We start from the raw sequence: 8,727 nt of genomic DNA, 5'->3' as shown, positions 1-8,727 counted from the left end.
CAGGCGCCCCTCTATTTGATGTTTAGAGGGAGGTCTGGGAAGTATCAGTTCTAGGCAGCAACCACTATCATACTATAAAATTCTACTGATTGTGGACTTGAGTTTTCTTCCTTGTAAGAACTGAAATTAAACTGCCATGTCAGAGGTGCTTTGGCAGACTACAGATAAACCAAAGTGGATCTTTGACCTATGTTAGAAGGAAACCTATTGGTGAGAAATATGTTGCCTTTCTTCATCAGTAGGAAACTATGTATTCTGGAGGAAAATTCTGGGTAAAGTATATAGTTTTTGTTTTTTTTAAGATTTTTATTTATTTATTTATTTGACAGAGACAGAGACAGCCAGCGAGAGAGGGAACACAAGCAGGGGGAGTGGGAGAGGAAGAAGCAGGCTCATAGCGGAGGCGCCTGATGTGGGGCTCGATCCCACAATGCCGGGATCACGCCCTGAGCCGAAGGCAGATGCTTAACCGCTGTGCCACCCAGGCGCCCCAGTTTTTTTTTTTTTTTTAAGTTCAGGATGGAATGTGTGATAATATTTCTATTCTGAGTGTATGTTTTAAAACCATGGGTTTTATTTATTTTTTATTTTTTTTAAAGATTTTTTATTTATTTATTCGACAGAGATAGAGACAGCCAGCGAGAGAGGGAACACAGCAGGAGGAGTGGGAGAGGAAGAAGCAGGCTCATAGCGAGGAGCCTGACGTGGGGCTCGATCCCATAATGCCGGGATCACGCCCTGAGCTGAAGGCAGACGCTTAACCGCTGTGCCACCCAGGTGCCCCTAAAACCATGGATTTTAAACAACACCTGACTCTTGATTTTGGCTCAAGTCATGATCTCGGGGTCATGGGATTGAGCCCCACGTTTGGCTCTGGGCACAGTGTGGAGTCTGCTTCTCCCTCTGCTCCCCTGCCCCCACTCATTCTTGCTCTCGCTCTCAAATAAATAGATAAATAAACAAACAAACAAATAAATAAATAAATAAAATCTTTAAAAAAAGCATGGATGAATTGGGTCTGCTTATTTGAAAGGTCATTTCCACGTGGCAGAACCCCTCAGTCACTCTGGTCTTCATGTCTTCCACACACTAGGCGACTCCTAAGTTAAGGCACTGTCCCCATGTTCCATTTCTGGTAAGTTTTGATAAGTCTCTCTTCAGAAAATTTTAATGCTGAGGGAGTTTTTAATTAAATTGTGACTTCTACCTCTCTCAATGCAAATGTTCCCTTAGGGCCACTCTGCTTTTAATTAAATCCTTCCTTTACTGTCAACCCATTGAGTCACAATTCCCTTTAAAAATCTCCATCAGGAGACCTGGTGGAAATTTCTAGAGGACACACCACACCCCCAGGGCAGGAGGCTTCTGTGTTAGTAGCTCTGACTAAATCTCCAGTGTAAAAATCCTGTCTCAGTGATCTTTAAACAACAAGAATTCTTCCTTCTGTGCCTCTTTCCTTCTGGTGTTGACATAGTAGGTCACATTATCTGTTGTGTTTCACCAGCCAAAATAGGTTTTGCGTAGGATTCTTCTGGAACCCCTCTCTGAGGCAAGGACCCATATGGAAGTGGCTTATTAAGGAAGGTTCTCAGGAGAACCAGTGAGGGAACGGTGAAGTAGATTCCCAAAGGGGCAGGAACCAGGCAAGAGTGAGCTTGCAGGTGATCTCTCGGACACACCTGGTCCTGCTGGGAACTCTAGGGCAACAATTAGGCTTCAGAGTTTGTTCTGTCCTAAAGACATAGGCTTTCGTACTCCAACTGGTTAAGGGCCATCTGGGGTGGGAGGTCAAGTGGACTTTTAAGACTCCCAGGCACTTCCAACCCTCTGCATGGTGGGGCGGGGTGGAATGGAGTGTGGTGGGGGGAGGGGCAGGAGACGTCCAGGGCTCAAGGGCAATCCTCAGAAAGCTGCAAGTAAGGGTAAGCTTTTAATAGCAAAGCATGCAGAAGCTGGAGGAAGGGTGCGCAGAGCTGATAAAGGGGAGCCGAAAGCATGGGCAGGGGGAGCCCTGCAGTGACCACTTCTTGCAGATAATCTATTCTCAAAGTACCTGTTAAGGGCTGAATTATGTTCCCCCCAATTCGTATGCTGAATTTCTAACCCCCAGTACCTCAGAATATGACTGTATTTGGAGACTAAGTCTTTAAAGAGGTAAGTAAGTTAAAATGAGGACATTAGGATGAGCCCTAGTCCAACCTGACTGGTATATTTATAAGGAGGAGATTTTGATACAGACAGATAGAACAGAGAAGACCCTGGAAGACCCAGGGAGAAGAGGGACATCTACAAGCCAAGAAGAGAGGTTTCAGAAGAAACTCATCCCGACAACACCTTGATCTCAGACTTTTCTAGCTTTTAGAACTATGAGAAAACAAACCTCTATTGTTTCAGCCACCCAGTCCGCTATGGCAGCCCTAACAAACTGAATTGTATCCTTTGCATCTGAAAGCAGAAGAAGGTGTCCTTTCTGTAACTATATCACTTTTAAAGCAAAACAAAACAAAACAAAATTCAAACGAGAGCCTTTCTGTACCTGGATACCTTGTAGAAGGACCCAAAGTTAGTAAAAATACAGTTTAATTCACTGTTTCTACTCTGTTAATGAAACGATGTTGCCCTCATTTCCAGTTGCCCGTAGTTCAGCCACAACACTGCCCAACATGCCAGCAACTGCTAAGTATTTCAAAATCGCAGACTTAGATTCTACCCTCTTGTTCCAATCTACATTAAAAACATTACAAGTCCTATCTATTTTACCAAATGATTTTAAAAGTTTTAAATAATATGTCTCCTGGTTGCTTAGTCTCATTCAACATAATGATGACCTATTGCTCTTCTTCCCTTTAGTAGATGCCCGCAAACAGAACAACCATCTTTCCTGTGTAGCCTAAAAGGGCCACAATGCTTTTGTGAAAAAAATCACAGTTATGGTGCCCGGAGTCCACTGCCTGGAACATAATATCTCTGCATGGGAACAGCATCTCTACAGCAAACAAGAAACATCTATTTTAGAGAAATCCAGACATACTACAATCTCACAGACGTACTCTTTATTGGGTATGATTGGAAAAGTTCTCTTTTCCTTTCATGAATAAGAATAAGAGAAAGCTAGGGCTAATGGAATTCCATATTCAAAAGAATTTTTGCATTTAAGTCAATATTATTGGTAAGTATGAGATACCAGAACTTAGCAAGCCTTAGTCGGTGTTTCTTCCAGAGACATGGTGAGCGAGGGAAACAAATCAAAATCAGAATAAGTGTCTATTCCATTGGGGTCAAATCACTACCACTTTATGATGTGATCGACCTGCCCCAAGGTGCCTGGCTGTCCCCAAGTGCAAAGTTGGTCGCTTTGCTGGCACATCAGGCAACAGTAATGGCAGTAAGCACAATCAGCCTTGCTAACGGGAAGTCCATGTCACTGAGCCCATTTTATTTATGAATCCATTGAGCAAGTTCTGGGGTGACTGGGAGAGGAGGCTGACCAACACCCACAGAACAGGTCCTCTTGTCTTCCAGATTGTGGAAAGCCTTCTCCATTTTGAAGATTCACAAAATGCATAAATACTTTTATAGTCTGGCCCCATTTTAAGAGGATGTTAAATCCATCCACATACCTCTTCTCCCATCTTCCCTGTCATCCATTTTCTTATCTTGCCCCTTTCAAGTCCCTGACCATACAGCTAACAATTCGCCACCCTTTTTGTATCACCACAGGACCTTATTTATCTCAGGCGTGCTTCCCTAGTAGGGAAAGTGGACAACAACGTGCTACGTCAAGCTCCACCCACTAGAAGGAGGTTTCTTCTCTGCAGTCCTTCAAGGACACTAACTATAATATAATGGCACATATAGTATAATAGTATACTTTTGGCCACTGCAAAAAAAACCCTGTCTTGTGCTAAGTATTCTACAAAGGCTAAAGGCTTTCCCTCTTAGCTCACTGATCATAGGAAGCTGTCTGTGAGGTCCTAGGTGTAGGCTGAGCATGGGTGACATATGACAGGAGTGGATGTACTGGGGACAGAAGCAGCTCGCAGCTTACTTGTATGTTCAAACTTGGGCCTGGTCTTACAAGTGCCACTTGTAATTAATGGATGATGTGCACTCTAGTTTATGGTTTGGGATCAGTTTGGGCTGTATAGTCACCGAATATTTCATGGTTAAGTGTTTTTATAATGTCCTGGAGTCCAGTAGCAAACCAGGTGCTAGTTCTCGAAAGAGTCATTTGCTGAAGAGTTGCTTTCTAAATGATACACTATGAGGGCAAAGCTAGCTTCACCTGGCAATTTCTAATGATTGTCCTCCTGGCCTTAATGTATATAGGTTTCCATCACACCAGTGTATCTCAAACCAAAGGCCACCGGCCCCCATCTTGACTTTGCTCTAACTGGTCAAATAAGAGATTATCTCATGCCTCAATTCCCCCCCCCTTCTGCTCCCCCCACCCACTGATTAAAAAAAAAAAACCAACAAAAAAACGAAGAAGAAATAAAGGATGGAGGGTTAGAGAGTCCTTTGGGAAATTTTCCTATATTGGGCTCTGGATCCCATAAAACTGCCATATAAGTATTTATCCTTCTCACGGGAAGCATATGGGATTAACAGACTGTGACAATGGTCTTTTATTTTTCCATAATATTTTAACTTCTATCTGTTAAAAGCCTTTCAAGACCAAAGAAAGCAACCTAAAGAAAGCAATTTATATTATAAAACTTTTATTTGATCTAACACTTGATCTTGCTCTTTTGAGTTCAATGGCTTCACCAGGGGAGATGTGAGTGAGGGAATTCAGACCTTTTATTATGGGAAGTTTCAAACACACACAGAGAGAATGGAATCCTGAGCCTGCACGCATCCATCTCCCAGCCTCCATGGTTATAAACACTCTGTTCGTCTTATTTATATTTTGTCCTTCTCGCTACTATGTTTTCCCTTTTGCTAGAGTATTTTAAAACAATCCAAGACATATCATTTCACTTGTAAATACTTGGGTAAAAATCTCTTAACACATACAAAATTTATAACCATAACATAACCATAATTTTATCATATGCAGCAACATTAATAATTCCTTAATTCATCTAAAAATCAGTCCATGTTCAGTTTTCCCCAATTGTCTCAAAATGTCTTTTTATAGTTGGCGTATTTAAATCAGGATCTAAACATAATCTACATATTGCATTTGGTTGGTGGTATCTTTAGCCTCTCTCTCTTTTAAAAAAGTTAAATACAGCTTTCTATTGAAGCAATTTGTATTTCTTCCTAGTTCCTAAAATAGACATCACATTTCGAAACTGAACACAAAAGCCTTCACGAAAGAACCATGTATTAGACATTCAGACCGGTGCAAGAACACGGATAAATGAGTAAATGAATCAGAATACATTACGGTGCACCTTCAGAACAGAACTGTAGCTTTTAGTTGGAGACCCGTGAACCAAAGGCGAAAGTCTGTCAAGACGAAGGCAGGTTTTTTATTGTTATTTATGTATTTATCTTTTACTGCTCCAGTCAATGAAAGGAAAACTTTACGGAGGCCCTAGGGCCTTGGGGCTCGGACGGGAGGCTGCCCCCACAGCCAAGGAAGAGGGGGTGCAGGGGGCTTCTTTGACCTTCTCCTTGCGGCCAGGTTGCTGGTGTGGCTGCACTCCTTGAGGCGGGCTGACAGCGCCGTGCCGCGAGCGTCACACTTCGGCCATCATCTTGTCGCAGTTGTCTTTCTGGGCCAGCAGGTGGAGGGAAGGCTCGATGATGCCATCTCGCAGGCGAAGCATCAAAGGCAGGGTGGACTCTTTCTGGATATTGTAATCTGAGACAGGGTAGCCGTCCTCCGGCTGTGTGCCTGCAAAAATCTGACGCTGCTGGGCCGGCGGGATGCCCTCTTTGTCTTGGATTTTGGCTTTGACATTCTCAGTGGTGTCACGGGGCTCCGCCTGGAGGGTGACGGTCTTGCGGGCTAGGTCTCCACAAGGATCTGCGAGTGTGCGTCTGCCACAAGGCCACCTCCTTGAAGAGAAGTCTTTTTTTATTTTTTAAAAAATAGGTATGTCTGGGTGGCTCAGTCATTAAGCATCTGCCTTCAGCTGAGGCCATGATCCCAGGGTCCTGGGATTGAGTCCCATATCGGGCTCCCTGCTCAGGTGGGAGCCTGCTTTTCCCTCTGCCTGCGGCTCCCCACTTGTGCTCCCACTCTCTCTCTGACAAATAAATTAATAAATAATCTTTAATATATATATATATACACACAACACTATGTGTTTTCTTTGTTTCCCTTCAAGTTCATGTAGTATTCATCCTGATATTATATAAAGTGCATCGCCAAACTAGAATACAAGCTTTTAAATACAGTGTAAAAGTTTAACGGGTATTTGATGCAATTAAAAAAAAAAGATGGCGTAGGAAGTTTCCTTTGGCTTAAAGTCTTAGGCACACGTACAAAAAGGCTTCCTCACACACACAGGCAGCGTTTCCTTTGGGCCCTCGCATACGTCAGTGTAAGAGATGACTGCCGAATCACGTGACTCCGGGGCAACCGCTTGGGCGCCCAGCAGAGCAGGGTGACGGTCATTGTAAGGAACTGCTTCCTGTGCGACAAGCCACTCTCGTGTTGGCAGTTTCCCAGGAGGAGGTGGAAGGCTTTGGCGAAGATTGTCATCCATCTCCAAAGCCTAGTCTAAAATGACCGCTTAGGATAGCATCACAAAAGCGACAGGCTGGAGAGCTGTTTCAAACGTTCTGATAACTGAACTTTAGGAAAGCACACTTTGTAAAGAGGTGCAAGAAAACCGAACGAGCAGGTACCCAGAGTAGGCGTATCTCCAAAGAAAAACAGAGATGTTCCCGATCTGTTTGCTAGAAGGCTTAGGCACCCCTTGGCATGTCTGTGTATATGAGGGGAGGCTCTCCTGGGATCAGGAGAATACAGTGCTCCCTAAGACATCTTTCCAGGCAGGATCAAACTGAAGAGAAAAGGAATTCATGAAGCAAAGCCCCAAATTTTGTCACAGTAAAGAATTGTCAGTCCCAATCAAGAATGTCAAGAAACTGCTAGAAGCAGCTTCTTTTCTAGGAGGGCAATGTAAGCCAGTGCAACTGCCCCTGTTTTGCCAAGAGTTCATAGTCAGAACTGCATCTGTGTTCTTAAAACATTTAGTGTTCTTGCCAGCTGAGAAATAAAGTTGTCGGTGGTCAAAATGGGTTCCTCTCCTCTTGAACCCCTCTGTGTATGGTCTATGATACGGAGGCTCAAGAGAGCCCTGGGGACGCCTGGGTGGTTCAGTTGCTTAAGCGGCTGCCTTTGGCTCAGGTTATGATCCCAGCGCCGAATAGGGCTCCCTGCTCAGTGGGGAGACTGCTTCTCCTCTCCCTCTGCCGCTCCCCCTGCTTGTGCTCTCTGGCTCTCTCTCTGTCAGATAAATAAAATCTTTTAAACAAGAAAAGAGTGCACCATAAAATTTGTCCTAAACCATCACCATCAGTGACTCACTGTGTACAGTGGTAACCCCCCTCCACCACGTCCCCAGCAGTGAGCTCCAAGGGGGCCACCATCTTGCTGGGCCTGAACTTGGCCACTCGTAAGTCTCTTTCAATCAAATAGAATGGCCACTATTTCTTTGTTACTGGTTTCATTTTGGTTTTGTTTTATGCCATTTATTTATTGAAGAAACTGGGTACTTTGTCATGTGGGATTTCTTACATTATGGATTTGGATTTGTAGTCTTGGGATGTCATTTAACATATTTTTCTATCCTCCATATTCTTTATAAACTGATACCTGCATCTAGACGCTTGACGATTTTCGTTCTCGTCACGAATACTTCGTAAGTGGTGCGCTGCTGGTTCTGCGGCACCAGGTCGGGGGTGCGGGGCGTCGACTGCCTTGTACTGAGGTTGACATCCATCAGTGCGTCCAGGAGTTTCCAGCCTGGTTTAAAGTTTGTCATCAACTTTCCACCCAAAACTTTTATTTTTTTTAAAGATTTTATTTATTTATTTGTCAGACAGAGAGAGCATAAGCAGGGGGAGCTGCAGGCAGAGGGAGAAGCAGGCTCCCCGCTGAACAAGGAGCCCGACGTCACACTCGATCCCAGCATCCTGTGATCATGGACCTGAGCGGAAGGCAGATGCTGAACCGACTGAGCCACCCAGGCGTCCTCACCCAAAACTTCTAATAATAATTGGTGATCATTGCCTAGATCCATCATTTCAAAAAGGAGTGCAAAATAGTGATTTTTCTGTTTCCACCTTTTTTTTTTTGCATTTATTGGCTGTGGTTTTTCTATAAATTATTTTATTTCATCGTTGATTCCAATAGCCTGAAATACAAGGCACCTGGATCCTTCCCTTAAAAAAAAAAAAAATCAGCTTTCGGAATAATGAGATCATACTCCAGCAACGTCCAGGGGTGGTCAATGAGGTTTTTGGTTTTTTTTAAGCCACTGCATTTTGGGGTAGGCTTATTATGCCACAATAGGTATTCAAAACAATGAGTCACAAAGGATCAGCTTGTAGCAATGAGGTTTCAAAAAACTGTTATCATTATGTACTCATGGACGTTTATATATTCCCTGTATTTCATTCTTTGTAGTCAATATTTTTCTTTTTTTTGTTTTTAAAGATTTTGTTTATTTGAGATAGAGAGCACAAGCGGGGGGCAGAGGGAAAGGGAGAAGCAGACTCCCCCTGAGCAAGGAGCCCGACGCAGGACTCAGTCCCAGGACC

The 8,727-nt window shown here is 43.7% G+C and overlaps 2 pseudogenes; both read right to left on the bottom strand.

Moving 5' to 3' along the window:
* Positions 1-5,545: 5,545 nt before the first annotated feature.
* On the bottom strand, positions 5,546-6,574 carry LOC103670903 (annotated as a pseudogene).
* Positions 6,575-6,657: 83 nt separating this feature from the next.
* Positions 6,658-7,907, bottom strand: LOC121099767 (annotated as a pseudogene).
* Between the last annotated feature and the right edge of the window lie 820 nt (positions 7,908-8,727).

This window comes from Ursus maritimus, unplaced genomic scaffold (assembly GCF_017311325.1).
Source record: "Ursus maritimus isolate PB19 unplaced genomic scaffold, ASM1731132v1 scaffold_12, whole genome shotgun sequence".
Taxonomy (NCBI): domain Eukaryota; kingdom Metazoa; phylum Chordata; class Mammalia; order Carnivora; family Ursidae; genus Ursus; species Ursus maritimus.
Note: the sequence above shows the minus strand (reverse complement) of the source record. Positions and strands in the feature narration are given on the sequence as shown.